Source organism: Podarcis tiliguerta (assembly GCF_965153285.1).
Source record: "Podarcis tiliguerta genome assembly, chromosome: 7".
NCBI classification, from domain to species: Eukaryota; Metazoa; Chordata; class Lepidosauria; order Squamata; family Lacertidae; genus Podarcis; species Podarcis tiliguerta.
In genome coordinates, this window is record NC_139540.1 from 70634768 (window position 1) to 70660560 (window position 25793).

The following is a 25793-nucleotide window of genomic DNA, read 5'->3' on the forward strand; positions in this document are numbered from 1 at the left end:
CATGTGATGTTGTTTTCAAGCAAGGAGCTCGCAGCAGCATTGTTTCTATATCGTAACACTGGCTTTTCTCTGAAAATTGAAAACAAAGCATTTATAATAATAATAATAATAATAATAATAATAATAATAATAATAATAATAATAACACTTAAAAGTGGTTCCCATGGGATTAAACATGGATTCCAATTTTAACTTTTGGAACAGAACTCTACAAATGATGCACGATTAATAGTGTCTGGATGTTGCACTGTGAACTTTTGCTACCCCCTGTTTCAAGGGCTCTGCATGGCTGCTGTCAGTTTCTGCTTCCAACCTCTAAAACCACTTCAGTTGACTTGCAACTACTTCTTATCTCTTTCCACCAGCCACAGGGTCCAAATAAAAGCTTCCCTCCTGCAGATTGCTTAAACCTGCAGGAAATGTGCCTTTCTTCATAAGAGCAAGGATAGGAGAGAGTGGGGAAGGCAGGCAGGCAAAAATAGGATACGAGAGTGCTCTGCTGAATAAAGTGCAGAGATGCAACCATAGAAGCAGGTTGCTTTTTCTCTGCTGTGTATTACCTTTGGGTCACATCAGACAGTTACAGCTAAAAATAATAATAAAGATGCTATTGTCTCTAAAGAGGCTGGGCTGAGGTTTCATTAGGAGGTAGAAAGAGAGGGTTATTTCTTCCCTTCATATATGCATACTGCTGCTCTTTCAACGGGAATCCACCCTACATCATGAAGCAGTGCAAATAATTCCCCAGGTACATTTCAGGAACTATGATAATGACCAATGAAGCCATTGTAAAGTCAGTGTGGGTCATATGTAAAAATTCAGACACCCACAGTATTCAAAAGACTTTGGAAAATAATAGCAATGTACATCCATGGACTTCACGTGCAGTTTCAACTTTCAATATTTTTAAAACCTGAAAACTGCTTTGCAGTTGAAATAGCTGCACTTGTTTGTGGAAAGATGATAGTCATTTTGGGCTTAGATTAATATCTTCTAAAATCAGCAGTAGTCTGAAGACTAATAATAATAATAAGTCTGTGGGCAGGGGAATGGATTTTTAATATTGGTACGATTGCTAATTTAGTGAAAGGCAGGTCCTATGCTATATATTGCATCTATATTTCCTTTACGGGCTTCAAAGTAGCATGCAGTATATTTGTAGGGACGAGGGTGGCACTGTGGTCTAAACCACTGAGCCTCTTGGGCTTGCTGATTGGAAGGTTGGCGGTTCGAATCCCCCCTGATGGAGTGAGCTCCCATTGCTCTGTCCCAGCTTCTGCCAACCTAGTGGTTCGAAAGCATGCCAGTGCAAGTAGATAAACAGGTATCACTGTGGCAGGAAGGTAAATGGCAGTTCCATGCTATCTGGTTTCTATCTCGGTGTTGTGTTGCACCAGAAGCGGTTTAGTCATGCAGGCCACATGACCCAGAAAGCTGTCTGTGGACAAATGCCAGCTTTCTTGACCTGAAAGTGAGATGAGCGCTGCAACCCCATAGTCACCTTTGACTGGACTTAACCATCCAGGGATCCTTTACCTTTACCTTACAGTATATTTGCTAGAAAACATATCCTCCCTAGGCACTGCCTGGACTTAAACCTGCACATCATCAGCCTCCAACAAGGAGGCTGTACTTTTATGCCTTGATCTGAAACTGATAAATGAGTCTGATGAGGAAAGCAGAGACAATGAAGAATATACACTAGCTTTTTTCTCATACACACAGCTCTAGAAATCAGTGTTCTCCATTAAAATTGATCAGGAGCAACAGAATTCTTACACGTCTACAACCTTCATATGCATTCCCTTAAAAAACTCTGTAAGTTTCCTAGAGGCATCCAACTTTCTGCCATTGGAGACAGAGTGCTGGATTTGACAATCTTTCAATGTGAGTCAACAAACCAATTCATATGATCTTCCCATTTCTATTTCACAAATCCATCACCGTTCTACGCTTTGACCTCTCTTCAAAAGGGGACTATATGCTTTTCATGGATGTCTTCCAATGACTAATTTCCTAATGCTTCCACATGGCTCTGCAACTCTGAGAGAACCTAAATACGAGATGTGAAATTCAATAACCTACATGACCAGATGGGCTTGCTCCTTATTGTGAAAATGGTATGTTCTCAAAGATTTCCTTCTGGCTACATTCCAAAGAAGGAAACAATTTAATTATGTGCTAGTGCTGCGAAGGCCATTAGATTGCTTAAGGTTGAGCTTTCAGAAGAACCGGCACTCAAGTCCATTGAAGATTATGTGTATCTCCAACCGTACATGAGTCAATTAATAATGTGAAAATTTTCAACTAGAAGGAGGGCAGGATTAGTTCTTATGACAGTTTGTTAATTGATTCCTGTAGATATAATGCAGGCCATGATGACACCAGAGTCTAATTTTATTGAGTGGGATGTGAAGAAGACTGGGTGAATAATATATCTCGTAAAGTTCATTTTATAATTCCAGGTTCTGCATTGTGATTTTCATTTAAAGTATACCCTCTTATTTTCTTATCCCAAATGCCTTAATTAAAATTGATCCAAGTGACAGAATGTTAATAACACATTCAGTTATAATAATTTAAATTGGTTGTTCATGAAGGACTCAGGCGACAGGGCAAAACATCAGCTCCTAGGAATGGTAGTGTTGTGGCTGTTCCCTAACACATTTTGTGCCAATCCATTATGATGCCGTACCAAATTCACTAACAATGCAATCCTATATGAGTCTATTCAGAAGTAAGTCCCACTGCTTTTAATCTTGCTCCTGAGTGTTTAAGTTTCATATTTATATTTTATTGGTTTTTCACCATTCCTGATTTTTTTTAAGAAATAAAATCTTGCTGTGAGACACCCTGAGAACTTGATTCTAGTTGGTCTATAAACACTATAAAAATCAACAACTAGATAAGTACATATCAGATTCATCAGCTCCTGCATTGGAGAGCCAGTGTGGTGTAGTGGTTAAGAGCAGTAGTCTCGTAATCTGGGGAACTGGGTTCGCGTCTCCGCTCCTCCACATGCAGCTGCTGGGTGACCTTGGGCCAGTCACAGTCTCTCAGCCCCACTCACCTCACAGAGTGTTTGTTGTGGGGGAGGAAGGGAAAGGAGAATGTTAGCCGCTTTGAGACTCCTGAAGGGGAGTGAAAGGCGGGATATCAAATCCAAACTCTTCTTCTGCATTGCTTCCAGTTCTCCTTCAGTTTGGACTAAATGATATATCATGCAGAACCAGAATTGAAATAAGGGCCATCACATATACTAAACAATTTTTGCTGCATCAAAAAACACAAAATGAGGTTCTTCCTTAAAAAAACTGTGTGCTTATGTAGATGAGGGACCTTACATAGGTTTAACAAGAAAAGGAGTTATGAAAAATGGCAGATATAATTTTAAAGGGGACATAAATCCTTTCTCTTCGTGATATGAGAGAACCTCCTAATGCAGGTTAAATAGACCCAGAGGGGAAGTTATATCCTCGAACAGTTTTCAGTAGGATTTTATTCTTTGAAGTTGCTAGCACTGGATACTGTCAGAGATAGGATATTGGGCTAGATAAACGGCTGGTTTGATTTAGCGTGGCAATGCATCAGGACTCTGCTGAATCAGCTCTGCTGATTTCAGGGACAAAGAGCAGTTCAAGTGGATCAGATATACTCATCCTAGAAAGGAACAGGTCTGAATTTCCCTCCCTGGTTCTCTTTAAGTGGCAAGAAGCATAACCTTGAGCAAGCTAATTGCTCTCACTGTGCATTGATTTCTTTATCCCAGCCTTTGTCAACCTGTTGCACTCCAGATACTTTAGACTACATCTCTCATCAGCCCAAGCCAGCATGACTGCCATGTGGCCTGGGGTTAATGAGAGAAAACATCCGGAGGGCACCAGATTGGCTGATTTAGTCCCAGACAAGCAATGACATTCAATTTTTCCTGGGTCTATTTGTTTCCTTTTTTAAAAAAAAATAAATGTATGTCCTACTTTTGACCTGTCAAGAGAGGTCTACATGCAATAAACCCAACAGGAAACAATTTGGAATGAGTCAACAATTAATAAAAGAAACCAAAGCTACTAACTATCAACTTTTTCCCATTTTATCTCAAAGCCTTGTTGTAAACAGCCTCCTAAAAAATGGTAAGCATGCTGGCCTGATGTGCCTCATTTCTTGAGAAATGCTACACAGAAGGTGTTACTATGGAAAAGTTTAAGTTTGACCTGATTTTGATCAGTGAAGTCCAAGACCTTAATGCACATGGGGAGAAAGCTTCCTTTAGGGAACCTCACTCCAGGCCATTTTGGATTCTGAAGGGAAACACTTTCAATATGAATTGGTCCTGCAAATATAACTGAAAGCCAGTGCAGTTCCATGCTCACCCATGCTCTGGTACAGGATCATGGTCACCACATTATATTGGTGCTGACCTTTAAAGCCTCCAATAGCCTTGATCCTGTATACCTGAAGAAGCATCCCCATCTTTCATCCCTGACACTGAGGTCCAGCTCTGAGGGTCTTCTACCAGCTCCCTCAATGTGATAAGTTACAGGGAACCAGGTAGAGGACCTTCTTCATAGTGGTGCCTGCCCTGTGGAACACCCTCCCATCAAATGTCAAGGAGATAAACAACTACACAACATTTAGAAGACATCTGAAGGCAGCCCTGTATAAGGAATGTTTGATGTCACATTGTGTTTTTATGTTCTGTTGAAAGCTGCCCAGAGTTGGCTAGGGCAACCCAGTCAGATGGGTGGGCTACAAATAAAGCAACAACCTATTACTGGAATGTTTGTATACTTTTCAAAGGTAGCCCTAAGCAGATTTCATTACAGTGGTCCAAGATGGAAACTAACAAGGCATATATTATAGTGGCCAGATGTCCACCCTCCAATATCAGGAGAACTTGTGTCCCTCTAGCATGGCCAATGGTCAGGGATGATTCGAGTTGTTACCTGAAGAGGAACACATTCACCATCTCTGTCCTAGCAACAGACATAGTTGGCAAACTGGACAAAACCAGTAAGGCTTCTTTCTGCACCAGTGTTCCATACTGATGTTCAAGCAGCTATGTTGGGTCCAGGTGAATCTTTAGATCAAGGGTAGCTAACTATGGCCCATCGGATGTTGTCAAACCCTATATCCCATCAGCCTTAGCCAGCATAGCCAATGGTCAGGGGTGGTGTGGGTTGCAGTGTGATAACATCCAGACAGCCACGGGTTACATACCCCTGACATAGATTGTGGGACTATTCCTGAAGGAGGTTGTGGTCCCATAGATCACAGGGAACAGGTTGGTCCCTACTCCCCATATCAACAAGGGTCCCCAAAATCAACAACTCTGTCTTATCAGGACAGAGCTTAAGCTTACTATCCCTTATCCAACTGCTGACAAGAATTCACCACCTACCATGATCTCTATTAGAGGAATTCTATTTGAATAGCATCTATTTGAGGAATTCAGTTTCTGTGAGTTCCACTATGAACTGACCTAATTCACACCACTCAGACCAAAGTTTAATGGAAAGATGCTGTTAAAACAAATGGAAGATCTATCTAGTTATGTAATTTGTCTACATCCTGAAATCATATTACTTGGTAGTATTAAAGCTCATGTACAAATGTCAAAACAGCCAAAAATTTGGGAATATGCTTTTAACACAAAGATCTTGCTTCTAAATGGAAATGAGGAGAGATCACCCTTTTGATAACAGAAGGGTTCAATGTGCAATGATGCACAGATTAATTAAATTAACAGCATATGTGCAAAGCAGATAGAACCCACAAGTGAAGCAATTTTAAAAGTGTCCATTTGTCCCCTTAAAGTGTCTCTTTTAATGATAATTGGAGTAAAAAAAACCTGGGTTGGTTAAGAACTTGAGCCAAATCCAAATGTATTTGTGGAAATTATCTGCCGTTAGTTATTTACGTGGGCAAATGATATGTTTTCCCTCTGTGCTTGCTATAAAGTGCTATGCATGACATTATTAATCTCCATTTAGGATTATTGTAAGTATGATTGGGGATTAGTTAAAAACAATTCCAACCTTTTTTTAAAAAAAGGATACATCTGGGTCAGGGGTCTATTTCCAGGTGGGTTGGTAGTTCATCTATCAGTTCATATGATGGAGAGGTAGAAAGTTATACTATTATTTAGACTTACCAGTTGCTTGTTACCTAAAAGATCTCCAAATAACTTACATTTTAAAACATAAACATAAATCCATTATATCATTTTAAAAAATATAAACCATTAACATTCTCATTCAAACAATCAAACAATTTGTCTGCAATCACAGACAAATAAAAACAACATTGCCCCCAGCCCCACAAAGTGTGCTTTGGCAGCACACTAACGTGAGAAAAAACTGGGGGGTAGGAACAAGTGACGAGGCCTGCTCGTCTTTTTGGAATGAGACAGTCTCTCACCAGGTTAGCTTGAAAGGTTCTCACACACCAAGATGGATTTTGAAGGGATCTCACACAGCCTCCAAAGCTGCTGCCCGCCTTTATTGTAGTGTTCAGCAAAATGATACAACAATGTATCAGAAGCAAACAAAGAAAGTACAGTATCATCACGCCACCTCAGACCATGTTACGTGGACCAATCACTAAATAGCATGGACTGATCACGCGTTGTCCATGCTTTTAAGCAGCATCTTGCTTTGCCCTGTAAGAAACTTCTGCCCATGCGCTTATGCATAAGCAACCATTTTCCTACAAACAAGTCGCCACCTGGGATCAAAAGATGTCAGCAAATGTCCCTGGCAGACCACAACAGAGAGAGTATTCCAAAAATGGGCAGCCATAACTTGGAGAGGCTTATCATATACAGCAGCAAAGAGGAACATATTTGTGTCAAGTGGGTAATTTGGGGGGAGGGGAGATCTAGCAGTAAGTGGGGACTTCTCTCTCTCCCCCCCCCCCCACCCAGTGGGCTGCTATGAAAAGGAGAATTCTGTCTTGTCAGGGGTCTGAACTGATTGCTTTCAGAGGGCTTCTCTTCTTCTCTTTCTCCTTCCATCTAGTGGAGTAGTGTGAGGGTGCTGCAGAGGAGTTGTTCCAAGCACAAAATTGTTAGGTCGTCCATAATTTCAACTCCCGGTGCTGCCTCAATACAGCTGCATGCTTCCGTCACTGGGCTCCATTGAAAACAGGAACCAGGAAGTGAGCTCTCCAGACAACGGAATGACTCTTCTTTTATTATCTCTGCAGCTGCAGTCTCCTGGGTGACATGGATGACCTTAGGCAAATGAATGTGCATGCATACTCTGTCAGTTTCCCTCCTCTCCAACCAACCCCACCTCCATGTGGCCCCAGGCACTGGCAACCCACACTATGCCACTGCTTCAATCACTTTATTGCAGCTCCCCCTCCCATTTCTCCCCCTCTGCCCAACTTCCCTCACTCAGGATTCTCCTCCTGTGTGAAATTATGCTGAGGCCTGCATGTCATCTGTGGCTTTCCCACCCCTTTCCTGCCCGTGTGTTACTCTTGGTTTCTGAAATCTTGCCAGAAGCTACTGCAGCTGCCATTGCTTCTCTACCAGTGATGGAGGGGCTGGAGCTGGTGGGGCACCCATGGGAGCATAGCCTTTTGCGGTTCTTCCACCTGAAGCAGCTGCCTCAACCGGCCTCACTGGTGGGTCAGCTCTGCTACATTGACCCTAAAGCAAAATAAAATTCTGTGCAGGCCATTGTCTTCTTCCTCACCCCTTCAAAGCTACTGGACTAATAACAAATTCTTGAGGGTCTCTGACCTCCAGATGTCTCTGTATTTCGCCAACTGGATGCCCTCATGATGTTTTTGACTACAATTCCCTCAGACCCCAGCCAACTTAGTCCTAGTCCATAACATGTCTGAGGAAGGCTGATTTATAACCTCTCTCACACATCTCTAGATGGATATCTCCTTCTAATGGTGACTACCCACCATCACCAGCATTTTAATGTGCCTAATTTGCCAACGAGAAATTCTATCTGTCTGCTAAAGATAGCTTGGATCAAATAATCAAAGAGATTTCTTTTCACATTCTCAGTGGCAGAGGAGTGATAAGGATGAGAAGGAACAATTTCTTTTTGAGGAATCTAATCGCTCCCGCAATAAAATACAAGCAGCCTTTGTAGCCATGCAGGGGAAGTCAATGTGAAACAATTTGTGACAAAAACATGCTTTCCAGTGCAAAACAACTGATAATGGAAACTCCTTGACCTGGATTCCATTTTTCTTCTTTTTGGAGTAACCAATATACTTCAGCAGGAAAGAACAGCTCTCAGATTGGTCCAGAAAAAAGGCAATATACAATTTGTGCATTAGGTGACATGGGTTTCTATTATATATATCTATATAGGAGAACATCAGGAGATATTTGGTTTTTCCTCTCTATTACAAACTGCTTTTTTTAAAAAAAAAATAATATTGAAAGGAAATAGCCTGTGCTAAAACAACTTATGCTCAATATGCAATAAACTTCAACAAGTTCTCTTTCACAGAGGGTGGAAGGAACACTCAATAGCCTGAGTTCTCCTGTGCCCTTTTACTACTGGGGCAGAAATCCAGAAGAAATTGCTCAGGGCCTACTGAAGTAATGAGACATTTGGGTAGCCTAGGTTGCAGGAGTAGCTGCTGGGAAAGTGCATCACTGCAGACTTGGCCTCCCAGCAATGGTGTCCCTGCCACATACTAGTTTGGTTCAAGGAGAAGAAAAGGTTAGTAGTTAGGTCAGATTACTTTGAGTGCATTGCAGAGCATGCTACATTGCATATGCCAGTGCTCCCACCCTTAATGCAGATATTAATATTTGCAGCTTGAAGCAATTGGATGCACAACAACTGACTCCTTTTGGAATAAAACATTGTCCAGATTCATAAGTATTGATTCAAAGTTTTACTATCCAGAACTGCTTCAAAAAAGGTACAAAAAAAAGGGATCCATCCAAATAATTCCAGAAGACATGGTTGTCCAAGAAGTAGGCCCATCTTCTTAGAAATAAAATAACTTATAATCTGGCAAACAGATCTCTTGCTCTGCATTAGCCTGTATTCCAGCCCAAAGCTGTTGAGCTCCTTGAAGGAGTCATTTTCACATCCTTCTCCCACAGTGCCTGGGGAACAAAGAAAACAGCCACCATCCTTCACTACAGTGAATTTACAATTGAATACCTTCATCACATGATCTAAAGTTAAACACTCAGTATAAGTTACAAGTGGTAGCCGTGTTGGTCTGCCATAGTAAAAATAATAATAATATTAATCCTTCCAGTACCACCTTAGAGACCAACTAAGTTTGTTATTGGTATGAGCTTTTGTGTGCATGCACACTTCTCCAGATGCATGCACAATTTTGTTTTCTTTAATTTTGTTTCGACTCAGTATAAGAGCAGAGAACATCACAGTTAATTATCAACTAGTTAAAGCTCAGAGAGCTCTCAGTATCCTGCCATGGAGAATCCCCAGTGTTAGCAATACAGATAAAGGCATTCTCCATTTCAGTGTCAATGAAACAATTATACTTAAAAACCCTGACCTTGCCAGTGTCATGCCCCACTCCTGAAGCATCCTGGGATATGGCAATGGGGTGAGCTCCTGTTGCTCAGTCCCTGCTCCTGCCAACCTAGCAATTCGAAAGCACGTCAAAGGGCAAGTAGATAAATAGGTACCGCTCTGGCGGGAAGGTAAATGGTGTTTCTGTGCGCTACTCTGGTTCGCCAGAAGCAGCTTAGTCATGCTGGCCACATGACCCGGAAGCTGTACGCTGGCTCCCTTGGCCAATAAAGCAAGATGAGTGCCGCAACCCCAGAGTCAATCATGACTGGACCTAATGGTCAGGGGTCCCTTTACCTTTTTAGGTGGGGCATGGCCAAATAAAGGTTGGGAACCACTAGTCTAAAACATCTGGAGAGCACCAGGTTGGGGTAAGGTTGTTGCAGTGGCACTGGCACCCCATAGCATAACTGCCAGGTGGCTGAAAGACCACAGAAACCCAATGCTATTCTCTGAAACTGACCCAGGAGACAGGATCGGGTCCCCTTACCTTTACCTTTACCACGTTCATGCCATCTCCTCTGGTTTTAAAAATGCTCATTTTTGTTTCATTTTTAATTAATTAATATTTTATTTTATTGTGACTCTGTTTTTGTTAGCACCAATAATTTAAATACATAAATAATGTGTGCCAAGCACCAGGACTAGGATTTAGGTGTAGCATGCATCCCCTCTAAATTGTGCCTTGAGTCAATCATGGTTTTTTACAAAAAAATCTGTCCAGTCTGAACTATGTTACAAAATATACAGTTCTGACTTCAAATATTCATTGCTTTCTATGCTAGGCTGTAAAGAACTTGGGGGAGGGGGATAGAGAGAATCCCCAAAGCTATAAATAACTCAATCCCCTCTCTGTATGACCAGTTGTAGATAGTGATGTATTGATTGAAAGGAAGGTTCATGCTGTAGAGCCTTTTAATGAAGGCTTAGCAACGACCATGATTTAAGACCATGAAAATGTTCTGTAGAGGTTGCTAAGAAACATTTAACAGTCACGTATCAAATCCTTAAGCCTAAGGATGAATTGTTCACTTGCTACCCATAAATTATGGTCAGCCAATGTTTAAGGAGACAGTGATAGAAGTGTATTATTGGTTCACAACAAACATCATCAGTGCTAAACTGCAGCAATAAATGCCATGTCCCTGGTGGACATCTTGGCTTAATAGAGACTCAGAGTTTTCAAAGAAAGCTCACCACATCCATCACAGGATGTAGCGAGGGTTGTATCTTGGCAGCCTTTGCTACAGTATGGCTTCCTCCACACAATATCAAGGTAACACTCACATTTATAGCTCAGTTTTAGGCAAATTTGCGGGTCATTGTATGCAGTGTGTGTGTTTGTGTGTGTGTTTGTGTGTGTGTACTTTAAAGCAAGTCACAGTTTTAGACCGTGTTCACTGGCAAAGTTAAAATTGACATGGAAATCCTGCAAACCTGTGAAAAAACTCATTGAACACAGTGGGATTTTCTTCTGAGCAAATGCATGTGGGGCCACAATGTAAGATTAGCAGTGCTTTTATTTGCGTCAAGAAGTGTAACATCATTTGGCACTAGAATAATTAACTCCTTCCTTGAGTTGTTGACAGTGGCGTAGCGTGGGTTGTCAGCACCCGGGGCAAGGCAAGTAATTTGCGCCCCCTAACCTGTGGATTTGCGTCCCCTAACCTGTGGATTTGCGCCTCCTAACCCTAACCCCCAGATGTTGCGCCCGGTGCGGCCGGGCCCCCCTGCACCCCCCACGCTACGCCACTGGTTGTTGAATCCTATTCCGGTGAAATATTTGTAAGACTTTCAAAGTTAAGTTACAATACATACTCTGTATGTATGTTTGGGCAGATAAACATATGTAAGGAATATCTAGCTAGCACTAGGGTTAGTACAGAAGAAGCCACAAATGAAATGATATAGTAATTTAAAACAAACAACTCTCTTGATGCCTTCAGCAGAGCCAGAGATATTGGTGTAGCAAGTGCTGAACTGATTAATAGAAAGCTCCTTACAATACAGAGTTGGCTGTGATTCATTTTGCGAGGAGGACAAGTAATTGCTGTGAAACAATGAAAAGTTGGTCCATTTAGAAATCTTACTTGAGATTGCTTTGTAAGAAACAACATGAAATGAGCAAATTCTATTGTTCAAAAATCCCTTTTCTGCTGACCCTGGAAAAACGATTAAAGGAAAACTTCTGCAGTTGTTAAGACTTCGTTTTGTCTAAAATGAAATATAGAACCAGGACAGTTCTTCAGTATGTATTCTTAGCAAAACTGTTTGATCCAAAACCCAAATGAATTTAGAGGGCCCTCTGATTTTAATAAGTCAAATTCAAAAGTGAGTAGCAGTTTTGCTGATCTTGGGTTTGTACATGAACTGTCATTGAAATACTGCCACACCTGCATTAATATGAAATTGATGGCACAGGTAAGTTTAAGGTGGAGATGGGCAAGCTCTTCCCCTAAAACCAGCCAATAACCAAGCCCCTTAGCACTCATGAGATAAGGAGTGACAGCTGTAGTGGTAGCTCTCCTATAAGTACAATAGGGGCAAGGAAGATCAGACATCACTCCTCTCTGATACACTCATCACAAGCACATGAAGAAAAACTGGAAAATGTACATTTTAGAAGACATCTGAAGGCAGACCTGTTTAGGGAAGCTTTCAAAGTTTAATAGATTGTTGTATTTTAATGTTCTGTTGGAAGCCACCCAGAGTGGCTGGGGAAACCCAGCCAGATGGGTGGGGTATAAATAATAAATTATTATTATTATTATTATTATTATTATTATTATTATTACTACTACTACTACTACTACTACTATTACATTGGAAAATTTGTCCTTACAAAATGCATAAAAGGTAAAGGTAAAGGGACCCCTGACTATTAGGTCCAGTCGTGACCGACTCTGGGGCTCTATAGGCCGAGGGAGCCAGTGTTTGTCCACAGACAGCTTCTGGGTCATGTGGCCAGCATGACTAAGCCGCTTCTGGCAAACCAGAGCATCGCACGGAAACTCCGTTTACTTTCCCGCCAGAGTGGTCCCTATTTATCTACTTGTGCTTTGTGCTTTCGAACTGCTAGGCTGGCAGGAGTAGGGACCGAGCAACGGGAGCTCACCCCGTCATGGGGATTTGAACCACCGACCTCCTGATTGGCAAGTCCTAGGCTCTGTGGTTTAACCCACAGCACCACCCGCGTCCCTCACAAAATGCATATTTCCCCTCAAAAGCCACCAGGAAATTAGTGGATTTCCCCTGAGACATACTAAGGCAGGGGTCGGCAAGGCTTACCAGGCATGGGCCGGATCACTCCCACAGAGATCCTCCGTGAGCTGGGCCAGTGCAGCGCGACGCTGGAAATTGTGTCTGTGCATGTCTGCGGCACCAGAAATCGCTTCTGCGCATGCCCAGACACCGGAAATTGTGCCTGCGCAGAAGCAATTTTTGGTGTCTGGGCATGCGCAAAAGCAATTTGTGGCACCACGGACTGTGCAGACACGATTTCCGGCATCTGGGCATGCACAGAAGCTATTTCCGGAGCTACGGAAGAGAGCCCCCGTGCCGCACTGCACCGGTTTAGCTCAGCATGGAGGGACTCGCCAAGCGGGCTGCTTGGTTCGGGGGTGGCTTGTGGGCTGGTTAAACGGCTTCCGTGGGCTGCTTCCGGCCCATGGGCTGCAGGTTGGGGACCCCTGGACTAGGGCTTTTTCTCCTGGAACTCAGTAGCAGTGCTATTTTTCTAGAAACAAGAGGTACCAGAACTCACCAGGAACGCACCCTTGTTCTCTTATAATAGCAGTGGCGCCAACCCGAGAGGTGCCGAAAGTAAGTTCCTGTGAGTTCTGGCTGGGAAAAAAAAAGCCCTCTGCTGCCCATTGAGGTCAGCTTTCTTCAAGGGAATAAATGAGACATGGGCATGATTCAAGGACTGTGTCCAATATAGGAGAGGCTGACCAATTGGATATTTTAGGAGGTATTTACTGAGACTTTCCTCAGGCAACAAAAAAGGTACTAGTGGGCACAGTGGCACCCATAGCCCCCACATTAGCACCCCCTGTGCTAAAGGAGCAAAATGTTGGCTCATCTAGATGCAAAAGAGTGGCTCTTTTATAAGAGTACTTGATGGCTGCCTGCATCTAATTGCTACATAACTCAGGATGCCATCAGGTGAACATAAAGATAATGTTAATAAAAGCATCCAGGTGATAACAGGATGTCTAATGACATGCATGAATCTGAAGGGAACGGAGTGGGAAGGAACATTTTCAACTCAGGAGGAATTGTAGTCAATATTTTCCAAAAACCAACAGTAGGTAATTGCCTTATTAGAGTCTCCTGCTGCCATTTCCCTAGAAACAACAGCAACAAAACCACAAAAAGTAGATGAACAAGGGGCCTTTTCTGCAGAAGATCTGTGCAAAAATAAGTGCAGGCCAAGCCAGTGTTGGATAGACTTGATTAGGATTTTTTTAATGCCCCCTCCCTCAGCACAGTGGCCACAGTGAACAGACCCCTCCCTCAACACAGTGACCAGGTAACATCAACTTTCCCTTGCAAAGAAGCTAGGAAAGAAAAGGGACAAGGACACCACTCTATGAACCTGCTCCTAGTAAGACTGAAAATTACTAGGAACAACAACAACAACAAAAATGCATTAATCTGCCATCGTGCTTTTAACAGCAGGACAACGGAATTTACTTTAGCCTGTGTGATCTTCACATGCTGTCAATGGCTTTAATTTATAAAAGTCCCATTGATTTCAATTTAAAAACTTAATATTTTTATTAAAGCACTTCTAGTAAAATCTGTAGGGATTTGCGTTGTCTAGTGGTGGCTGGATGGTGCCCTGTTATTTTTATCTTCCTCAACAGTCGATGTAGCTAAGATGATCACTCAAGCACCCTCACAAACTTACAGTGTGAACCATGAGCTATCCATCCAAAGATGTAACATCTCAATTCCTCCTCTTTTTAAATTTTCCAGTCTGGGCTAAGTGGACCTTGAATAACACTCACATCTGTTGAGCAGTTAAGGACTGGATGCATGTTTAAGTGAGCTCATTGATTAATGAAAATGACGGAGCCATTATAAGAGGATAAACAGCTTTGAAAGCAGTCACTATAATGGAGATTAAGATTTGGTAGGTAATGACCCAGCAAGTCAACACAATTTAGCTGGTGGAGACCTTTAAATGGATTACACAAAGGTTTACCTGCTCTTGATGTATTACAAATGACAGTGGGTAACTCTTCAAATGACAGACTACTTTAAAGTGTGTTTGGTTTCTGTGTGCATTTTAAGCTAAATTGTGCAACCTGGGCACAGGGGAGTGGACAGCCTCAAAACTGGAGTAGAGTAATCATCAGGAGTGCCAACTTGGCCTTGCGATTGTGGGTGCCTGGGGTTGTGGGTGCCATGCAACATGCATGGCCCTGGCACTGAAATTTGTGGGTGCCTGAACCCTTCATGGGAAATGTTGTGGGTGCTCAGGCACCCAGGGCCCCAGGGAGTTGGCAATCATCAAACATATTATTAATATATGCTGACAAAGATTGGCAACTCCCCCCAACAACAATGCAAGAACAACAATACTGTTAGCAACAGGTAGCAGAGAAATAAGAGATCTGGCTGATAAAAAAATTGGTTTAGACAAATCCATTGAGGATATGGCTATCAATGTCTAATTGAAGACCCCCATTTATCTTAACTCTTTATAGGGATGCTTGGGCTCTCTTCTACATTGAATGAACACACATACAGAGGGAGGTGGTATCATGACAGCAGGCACTGCTTCTGCACAAGATAAGGAATTTTCCTTTCAAGGGTTACAGGTTGACCAGCAATGGTTCTATGCACCAAAGAATACACACTTGGCAGAGGCAAAGGCTGCCACACTACATATTCATGTTCTGTAGAAAAGTGGGGACACCTGAAGAGGGCTTTGTGTCTAAAGAGATCCTCTTTTGACCCAAGACTTTTCTCCACAGACAAAGAGACTGTCTTTTGATTTAGGAAGGAATTACAGGGTGCTTAGGGAAAAAAATAGAGCTAGCTATAAGTGGCAGGTGCCACAAGCAATGCTGTCAACTAACCAGTATTGCACTGATCTATTAATAACGTTCTCTCACATAGTCAGTACTGGGATCTCAAATAGTTCCGGGCTGAACATTTCTCCAATCCCCCCCCCCCTTCCCTGTCAATTAATGAGAAAAATGTTGGTTTTGGAAATTTTCAAAGGAGAGAGAGAGAAAATCAGTGAAATTCTCAGCTGTGAGGTATAGAGCTTTCACTTTTGAGGTGGCTGAAGGGTATTTGTAACTGTCCAGAGTGCTGAAAAATATACTGGAAAGAAAAATTCACACACACTACCCTCAGCCACCTCACGATATGGATAATCAGATCTGTCCATTTTGTTTTTTCTAAGTTTTGCATTTTTCCAGTCTTAAAGTCCTTACTCCACATTTCTACATCAGTTTCTGGACTTTTTTTTTTTTTAAGTGCTCATGAAAATTTATCAATGTATTTCTCCAAATATACATGTTTGTGTGCAGTTTCCCCCTAATATGCACATTTTAACAAAGTAATGCATTTTATAATGCATTATAACACAATTTTGTATGTTCTTTTCACCAATGTATGCATTTTAACAAATATTTTAGCCTTGATTGTTTGTACACATTACTTGGCTAGTGAAATGTGTTAGTATTTGTAATGTAATTTCACAAGAATAAATGGTATTGGGGGAAGGAGGTGGCAATTGGCAAATGGTAGTTGACAGTTGGGAATTGGCAGTTGATTGGTTATTCTGTTAGTTCTATCTTGACTGCAAAGGTGAGATGTTTGGGAACTTCATGCAGACACTGTCAGAAGGAGTTTGAAAATAATACTTGTTGCTCAACTGTTACCAACCTGACAAGTAAAATGATTTGTCTTCAACTATTTGTGTAAGACATATTTTTTTATCACAAATAGTTTAAAAAGTAGTTTAAAAACTGATTCCAGTTTCTCTTCCATCCCTACTTTCAAGTACTAAAGTAAGCTCAAGCTCCACACCCACTTAAATTCTAAAGAAATTCTAGTGTCCTGAGAATGAGGCACAAAAATTGAAGCTTTTTTCTCAGGGGTGAAAACCTCTGTGAAACTGGGGGACAGATTCTGGCACAGATCTGAAAAGCCAGTGAAACCTAAATCATCCCTGACCCTATCCATAAACTGTCATGTTCACATCACATTTGGATATCTGTGTGTGTGTGTGTGTGTGTGTGTGTGAGAGAGAGAGAGAGAGAGAGAGAGAGAGAGAGAGAGCTTACCAAATTTAACTCTGGTTCTATCCTAGTCTGCCAAACTCCTTTAAAATCAGGTTTACTAGGTTCTCTTTCACAGACTACGCTCTTTCTGTTCTGTCTCTCTTGAAAGAGTCATAGCTATTTGATAAGTGAACATTATAGTAATGTTTTGACGGGTCAGCATGTTCCCATACTATAGATTTTTAAACACAGAATTAATTAATTGATCTGCCTATAGTACCACGTTTCCTTCTAGTAATTAAGCAGAACTTTAATTTCGGTTAATAACATAATCATTGATTTTCCCCACCTGCCATATTAGGATTAATTTAATCTTTCTATGCTCATTGATTTACAAATTCATCAAGGTATGTTCAATTGTAACTTCTATGGTTCAAATATCCCCCACCCCTGAAATGATTCTCAAATTAAGTGCTACTATATTTCTGAGTCATTCTTACACAGTCTGTGTAAGAAAAGGAAAGAAGTTATGTTGGGTAACCAAAGCAATGATACGAAATTAAAATTTAAAGGGAAAGCATCCACATAGGATGCAGCATGTCTCTGGCTCAGCTAGCTGATTCCCAGGCTTACCTGGTGTTAAGTCCCCAACTCCAGCTCAGCTGAAGACCTGTGCTCAATGGGGGACCTCTGAAGATGATCTGCCATTGGAGGCAGATGGATTCAATTGGTTTCCAGACAGCCCTCAGGGATTTTTTGGTAGATATTGCATGAGTACCTGTTGAAGCCTTGGCCAACTTATGGAATATCTTGATGGCTTGGGCCATTGGCATGATTGCTCTTGAGCACCCTCTCTCAATTCATGGGAGGAAACAAGCTGGGAGATGTCTGAACATGAGTGGAGGAACTCTAATGAATAAAATTGAAATCTGATGATGGCTCATCATCAAGCCTACCTAGTGGCAGTGGAGGCAGCAAAGAAGGCTTGCTTTGCTGCGTCCATTGCATCCTTATTGCACCATCTGACAGAACTTTTCCAGGTAGTGTGGGTCCTTTTACAATCTGGCCCAAAGGAGTTGGCAAAACTGATGGCTGCCCACTGTCATTCATTCGTGAAACATTTTGAGGATAAAATTGCTTGCTTCTACTGTGGTCTTGACTCCACTGTTACAGCAGATGACTTTCACTGAGTGTCCAGAGTACTCTCTAATCCTGATGTGTTGGTAGGTATTTGGGTTGGTCAGGGTGACTACTTGTGATCTAACAAAAAGCATTTAAAAAAAAAAACAAAAACACAAAAGAGCTGCCTTTCGGAAATTCCCCACAGACATCAAGTTCACCTTTGAACTGAAAACAGATGAAACCAATAGGCTAAAAAAATAAAAAATAATTTTAAAAGGACTGGGGTTTCTGAAGAGTGGTAGAACATGGGGCACCTAATCTTAAAAGACTGGGGATCAGCACACTGTAAAAATAATAATATTTATAACAGTAAAATTAATTTGTTCAAAGTGTTGGTACTGACCTTTAAAGCCCAAATGGCCTCACCCCAGTATACCTGAAGGAGCGTCTCAACCCACATCGTTCTGCCCAGACACTGAGGTGCAGCTCCGAGGGCCTTCTGGCAGTTCCCCCACTGTGAGAAGTGAGGTTACAGGGAACCAGGCAGAGGGCCTTCTCGGTAGTGGCAACCACCTTGTGGAACACCCTCCAAACAGATGTCAAGGAAATAAACAACTGCCTGACTTTTAGAAAACATCTGAAGGCAGCCCTGTTCAGGGAAGTTTTTTTATATTTGATGCTTTTTGTGTTTTTAATATTCTGTTGGAAGCCACCCAGAGTCGTTGGGGAGGCCTGGCCAGATGGGTGAGGTATAAGTAAGAGATTATTATTATTATTATTATTATTATTCCCTCCAACATTTCTCTAATGAAAATGGGGACACCCTAAGGAAAAGTGGGACATTGCAGGATCAAATCAGAAACTGGAATGGCTTCTATAAATTCAAGACTATCCCTGGAAAATAAGGAGACTTGGAGGGTCTGGTTTTCTTACAGTAGCCCACTAGATTACCATGGGAAAGCTGCAAGTAGGACCTTGAGTAGGACTCTCCTCACCTGAGTTTACCAGCACCCAGCATTCAGCAGAATACTCCATCTGGCAGCAGATCTTTGTCCCTTTACCGGCCTTCTCTCAGCTTTCCATGACTAATAATAATAATAATAATAATAATAATAGTTTATTTATACCCCACCCTCCCCAGCCAAGACTGAGCCCAGGGCAGCTAACACCCGATATAAAAACAAATTGATTGAAATACAACTTAAAAACAAGATTAAAATACAACATTAAAATATTAAAATACAGCCTCATTTCAATGGAAACGCAAATCAAAAACTTTTGGGGGATGAAAATATCAAGTCTTCACCAATGCTAACATAGAAAGTTTAGATAGACAACATCCCTACAAGCATAATTGCAACTGACTCACCTGTCTTCTCAGTTTGGCAAGAGGTCTCCCGGCACCCAAACAAGCAACAATGGATTATTTCTGCTGTTACAAGAGGCCAAGCTGAGTACACAACCTTATCCACCAGGAACATATATTTATAAGTGTAAGATTCTACAGAACTGCAGCCAACTGCTGACATATGCTGTTTGAAGCACATTCGGCTAAGCTTTGCCCTTACAAAAGCCCCGCTGAAACAAAGCGGGGAGGCGGCGGTTGCATTGGCTGATTGCACCCTTTGTAACTCCTGAGTGTTTTTTAAACAGCTCCATTAGAATTAGCAGCCGACAAGTGCAAAAGTGGATGCAAGGTTTTTGTCCAAGTGCATTTTACAATTACAGACAAACGATTAAGCTGCTTTGAGGGAACTAATCCTACACTTGAGCCCTGTGATTCCAGCAAGCTTTTGTCCGATGACCACTTAAGCCATATTTCCCTTATCGTTAATGCAAGTGAGCTGCGGCAGCTAGAAAGAATTGATCCGTGGCATCGAAAGGAATACTTTTAATTGAAACAGCAGACATTTAAGATACTGACAAATAGGAAGCAAAGCTGGAGGGGGCGGGGAGAGAGAGAGAGAAACAGGGAGAGGTGCCTTCTTAACAGAATATTTGTTAGGGTTAGGTAGTGGGCAAAACATTTATCGCAAATAATGGTCAGATCAAAATGGAGGCCTATGCATTCATATAAACCCACCCACCCACCCACCAAAACTTTCCATTAGGTTCCCCAGTTTCCCAGAAGGTTAAGGGGTGAGGAAGAATGCCTATAAGACTCCAGGTAACTTCATGTATGGCAAGATGCATCCCCTAAAACACTATACAGTGGATGAAAAGGGGGAGCTCTGTTATTCACCCGGTTGCCTGGTCGGGATTGGCCTTCCTCCCTTTCCCCAATCCATCCTTATTCTAGAGCTCTAAATGGACAGATTGAAACTTAGTTTTCACTGGGATGTCAAGATTCACCAACCAGAGACAAATGGAAAATGGCGTCAGAGGAGATATTCTGTATATTTAGAATGATGAATCAGGATGCCATACCCTCCAACGTTTTTTCCAATGAAAATGGGGGTGTCCCAAGGAAAAGGAGGACATTCCAGTATCAAATCAGAAGCCAGGAAGGCTTCTGTAAATCTGGGACTGTCCCTGGAAAATAAGGACACTTGGAGGGTCTGGAATGCCTCTGAACACATGCTCAGCTCAGAAGTTTGTTTTCAGGACTAGCAGCCAACTTTGGGAGGTAGTGGGTAGCTGTTTTATGGCTTTTGAGAGCCAGTGTGGTGTAGTGGTTAAGAGCGGTAGTCACGTAATCTGGGTAACCGGGTTCGCGTCTCCGCTCCTCCACATGTAGCTGCTGGGTGACCTTGGGCCAGTCACACTTCTGTGAAGTCTCTCAGCCCCACTCACCTCACAGAGTGTTTGTTGTGGGGGAGGAAGGGAAAGGAGAATGTTAGACGCTTTGAGACTCCTTAAAGGGAGTGAAAGGCGGGATATCAAATCCAAACTCTTCTTTTGTTCAACAATTACGGTTGCAGATCTACTGCAAACCATCTCAAGAGTCACCAGCAGAACCCAATCGACCTTTTCCCCTACCCTTCTTCTGGAGTGGAAGGAAGGAGGTGGGTGGAGGAAGGCTCATAGACAGGTAACTACATGATTTGGTGAAGAAAGAGCTTCTCCATACAGGCTATGGTGTGAATGGACATGAAACCATCAACTTCCTGAAGCTAAGCATCAACATCATCATCATCAGCAGCAGCAGCAGCAGCAGCATCACTTCATTTGTACACTACGTTTCCATTAACACCATATTCAAGGTGTCTTACAACATGAAAATAGCTTCATAACTGTAAACATAGCCAAAATAGTCATAAAAATAAATAAAACACATCAAAAAGTACACAACAAAATGGAACAATTTCCATATAAATCATGCTAATATTTAAAAATAAAGATACACAAAAAAATTGTATCAATGCTGTAGCAACAACCCCAGTCAAAGAGCAAGGAGGTTTAACAAACTTAATAACATCATCCACTTTCTACACTCCTCCCGATGGAAAAATGCAGATAGGGACAGATATACCCATACTTTAAGTCATTTACATACTGTCTTCTCTTTAATATTATTTACTATAAAGCTCGAAGACTAAGTTGTTTAGCGACAAAAGGTTGGAATATAAGAACACCACCAGAACACTGAACCCCTGGTATATCACAAGTGGATTCTTTGTTTTCTGTGTTTGCAATGGTTTAAGATAAAACCTATTTGGGAAAGAAACTACTTTTGCCATTTTTATGGACATTTATTGTTTGTTTGCAGATAGTTGCCTTGGTGATATTATCTTGTGTCGATTGCGGTTGTCATTGTATCAGCACCCTGTTCATTGTTTTATTGAAGAGTCAGTTCAGCAGCCTCAGCTTTTGTAGCAGGCCTGGTCAGTGTCTGGATGGGAGACTATCTACGTAGGAACCACACGAACACTACTTTGAGTTACAAAATACAAGAGAGACAGAACATAGGGCTGACAATAATGCACAAAATGATGCAGTCTCTTGGATAGTTTCTAAAGGAGCCCAATGGAATTAATGCTGAAATCCCTCATTAAAACAATTGTTCTAGTTCTACAAGTGACTTGGCTAAGCAAACACTACTGGAGAAACTTCTCTTTCCCACTTTTGATCAAAGCAAGTTGACATAGCAGAGAAAGTGTTGAGCTTGAAGTAGTGGGTGCTTAGCTCCCTGCTCAGCCATGAAGCTCCCTGGATGGATCTTAGAATCATTTTATCTGTATCTATATCTTTTGTTTGCTGCTTTAAGTTTCTTCAAGGAATGGGATACAGAGGTGCTCTTCTTCTGGAAGTCATCTCTAGAAAACAGGTATTGACTGTATCGTAGAGCAGGAGCACTGTATGGGACAGATGATATTATTATTATTATTATTATTATTATTAAACTTTTTATCTCACTCTTCAGCCAAAAAACAAAAAAAAGGTTGTTCAGAGGGTGCCCTCAATTTAAGATAATATTACAATTAACCTGAGATAACCAGTGGAAATAGGTATGCATGAAAAGACACCAAAGTTTAACTCTCCAGTTGCTTTTCATTTGAAGAGGATTGTTATGTTTGTTTGTTCTATGAAGACGGAATAATATTTACAATTAATTGGGTGTACAGGATGGAAATAATGCTTGGAAATGCAGTTTTGTTATTGATGGGTATATATCAATGTGTATAATTTGATTTAAAATAATTACCATTTTCTTTAAAAAAACAACATGAGAGAGCTGGGGAATGCCTGTGTTTCAAGAAACTCCCAATCACACCGTCCCTGAGCAAAGAATATAGGAGCATTAATGAAAGAACAAACATAAATAAGGGTAGATTACAGAGGTTTCGAAGCAAGAAATTGATTCAGAATCAGGGGAAAGTTCTTTTAATGCATGTTTTGCTGATTTATTATCGCTGTACTTCAGGAGCTTACGAAAAATGCATTTCCATCCATCATCCTCTTTCAAAAGGTTGATGGAAATCAGCCTCTCTGCCAAAGCAAAGAAATACTTGGTATCAGCAGACTCCCCAGACAAAACAATGGGGTGTAAATCTAGTTAGTCGGATCACATGGTTTAAGTCCATTGAGGCAGGCTTTACATCATGGCAATCAATCGCAATCGCTCTCTGTTGGTGTTCAATGGTCATGTAACATTTCCCCTTGTAGAGACTCATGATACAGTTAGCATTTATGCTCCAGCCAGCCTCACGTTCCTAGCAGGACTGCATGGTCTGTGGGAGGTAAACTGAGAGCAAGGATGGAGGAAAATAAAGTCAGGGTTGTCTATAAAAATAAACCTTAACACCTTCCAAACAGTAACTAAGCATGCTTGGGAATATTGATTTGTATATTTGGAATATTTGCCATGTTTTATTCTTAATATCATTTTTTTTAAGCCAGAGCCAAGAACTACTTTTGAAACAAGAGTGCCCCCTTTAGAGAAAAATATTATTATTATTATTATTCAGGCCTTTTGCTGCATCAATTACAGCACTTTCCCCACACAGCACTCAGTTTTTACTCTCTATCAACATCACAAGATAGCTTCCTTTGGGGATGTGTAAAGGTAGAATACTTCCTTATATTAGTGTGTAATATAATCACACGTGTCTACACAGTGAGTAAGGTAACATGCCATTAGGGATGTTGGAGAATTCAGACAAAAAATGGAAACAGGAGTAGCAGTTAATGATGCTCACTTATTCATTCAATGTTTGGAATAGAAACCAACCCAGCAGATGCAGCTGGTATTCATTGTTGTTTTCAGTTTGCAAATGATATATAATTGATTACATTTCCTGGTCCATTTGCATTGTGTTTCCTATGCATTGAAATTAATGGAGCGGAATAAAGGGATGACAACATAACTCACGCTAGTTATGCAATTTTGCCACAGGAGACCACAAAATAAATAACAACTAAAGCATCCAAGACAGATGTCCATCAAACCTCTGCTTGAAAACCTCCAATGATGGAGAGTCCACAACCTCCCAAGAGAGACCATTCCACTATCAAACAGTTCTCACTGTCAGAAAGTGTTTCCTGATGTTTAGTTGGAATCTCCTTTATTGTAACTTGAAGCCATTGGTTCGAGTCCTAGTTTCCAGAGCAGGAGAAAACTAGCTTGTTGTATCTTCCATGTGACAGCCCATAAGATAATTAAGATGGCTAGCCTATCTTCTCTCAGTCTCCTGTTCTCCAGGCTAAACATACCCAGCTCCTTCAACCATTCCTCATAGGGCTGTCAGCATCCAGGGGTTGAAAGGCCACCTGGCTAGCCCCCAGCTGGATTATCTCCCTCTCAGCCTTCATGCTGCGGAGATTCATCGACCTCTGGCTTCGATGTAAATCAGAGACTCAAGCTACCTGACTTGAGCACACTATATATAGCAGTATAAACTGCACAACAGAAGATACATACATACATACATACATACATACTATGTGGATACATACTAAAACTATGGATTTATTTTACATAAATCAGAACAAAGAAACATGTCGTCTCTCCTTGCCGTCTTCTTGGAGTCTCAAATGAAAAGCAATACACAGAGCAGAAGTTCTCCTCACGGGACCCAGCAATCTGTGCTGGAAAGTAAACAGACATGTGACATGCAACAATCCCATGTCTGTAACAAAAGGTGGAATAGCCCAACATCGGCTTGGTAGACCTCAGACTTTTTGCTTGCTGAGTTGGAGCAGCATCTCACAGCATCCCAGCATCTAAAGTATTGGAGAGTGATCAAATTACTTTGGTACCTGAGACAGAAAACTCCAAAAGGATGATTGTTGGTGGCAGGCATCATCATCCTTAAATATCTAACCATGTGCTGCCCTTTCATGACACACAAAATTGGCTCTGCCTTACGTGGCTGTCTCCCTCTGCCTCAAAGTTGCATAAAGGCACACAACATCAGCGATAGCACATAAATCTTGTTGGTTGAGAAACAGCACACACACCGTGCTATGATTACATAATTACAGCATCTCACAATTACAGCAATGCCAAGAATGCTATCCCCAGAAGAGACAAGCATGGATGAGAATTTTGGGCAGGCAATTGAACAAATCTTACCAACCTCAGGCAAGTCAATTTCTGGCAATGGTGAAGGCAAGTCTGAATGTGCATGGGGGTGTCAACAGCTTCTTGAATGCATTAGCATCCCTAATGAAAATGAATTTTGTTTAGGTACAGTGCTAATGGCTCTGACGGCCTAATTGCCACGCACTGACTGCCAGCTATTAATTAATTATTATTTTATCCTGTAATTTATTTACCCTGGAAAAATGCCGCATAAACGCAGCATCTGTTTCCCTCTAAGCTCTTGCTTCATTTTACAGCTGAGCAGCAGGAGGATCCATGAAGTTGAGTTGACTCGTCCAAGGTCACGGAGATAGTAATTGACTTTTATTAGAGCCATGGAGGACGGCTGGTTAGGATGTCAACTCTTGGCCTCAAAGATCCTACTTGTTCTCAGCATCTAGCAAATGGAGTCACACAGAGACACAATGTAATTCTGCTTCAAATGTATCTGTTTGCTTCTCCTGGGGAAACTTAGAAGACTGGAGCAAACAGGTAGGGAAAACAATAGGAGGTTCCCCATTATAAGTCCACAATAAACTCTGTCCTCAAGGTCAGAAAATGATGCAAGGCCAAAGACTTCCCTACCCTCTAAAACAGCAATGTTTCATTTTCTTATCCCCTATGATTTCTGTGGATCGGATTTTTCCCATTTTAGTCTGTTATCAATACTCTTGTACGCTCTGCACTAACATTACATTTGAATAACAGTTTATCCAGATGATATTCCAAAACTGATAATAGAAAATCAATGTATAACAACAACAACAACAACAACTGAAATAGAGAATACTCAGTTTTCCTCACCTTTTAACCCCTGCAGTTCCTTTGCATCTGTTGTACCTCCTCTACCATAAAAATGCATAGTTTCCGGGG

At 41.5% G+C, this 25793-nt stretch overlaps 1 long non-coding RNA gene across 1 annotated transcript in view; it reads right to left on the reverse strand.

Moving 5' to 3' along the window:
* Nucleotides 1-8861: 8861 nt before the first annotated feature.
* The window catches only part of LOC310681669, a 63731-nt gene continuing 46799 nt past the window's right edge, over nt 8862-25793 (reverse strand). The window contains exons 3-7 of the long non-coding RNA XR_014513483.1: nt 25115-25317; nt 21568-22191; nt 19266-19325; nt 17408-17662; nt 8862-9091 (exon numbers count right to left, since the gene is read on the reverse strand). This is a non-coding gene — a long non-coding RNA (uncharacterized lncRNA). The remainder of the gene's footprint in view (nt 9092-17407; nt 17663-19265; nt 19326-21567; nt 22192-25114; nt 25318-25793) is intronic.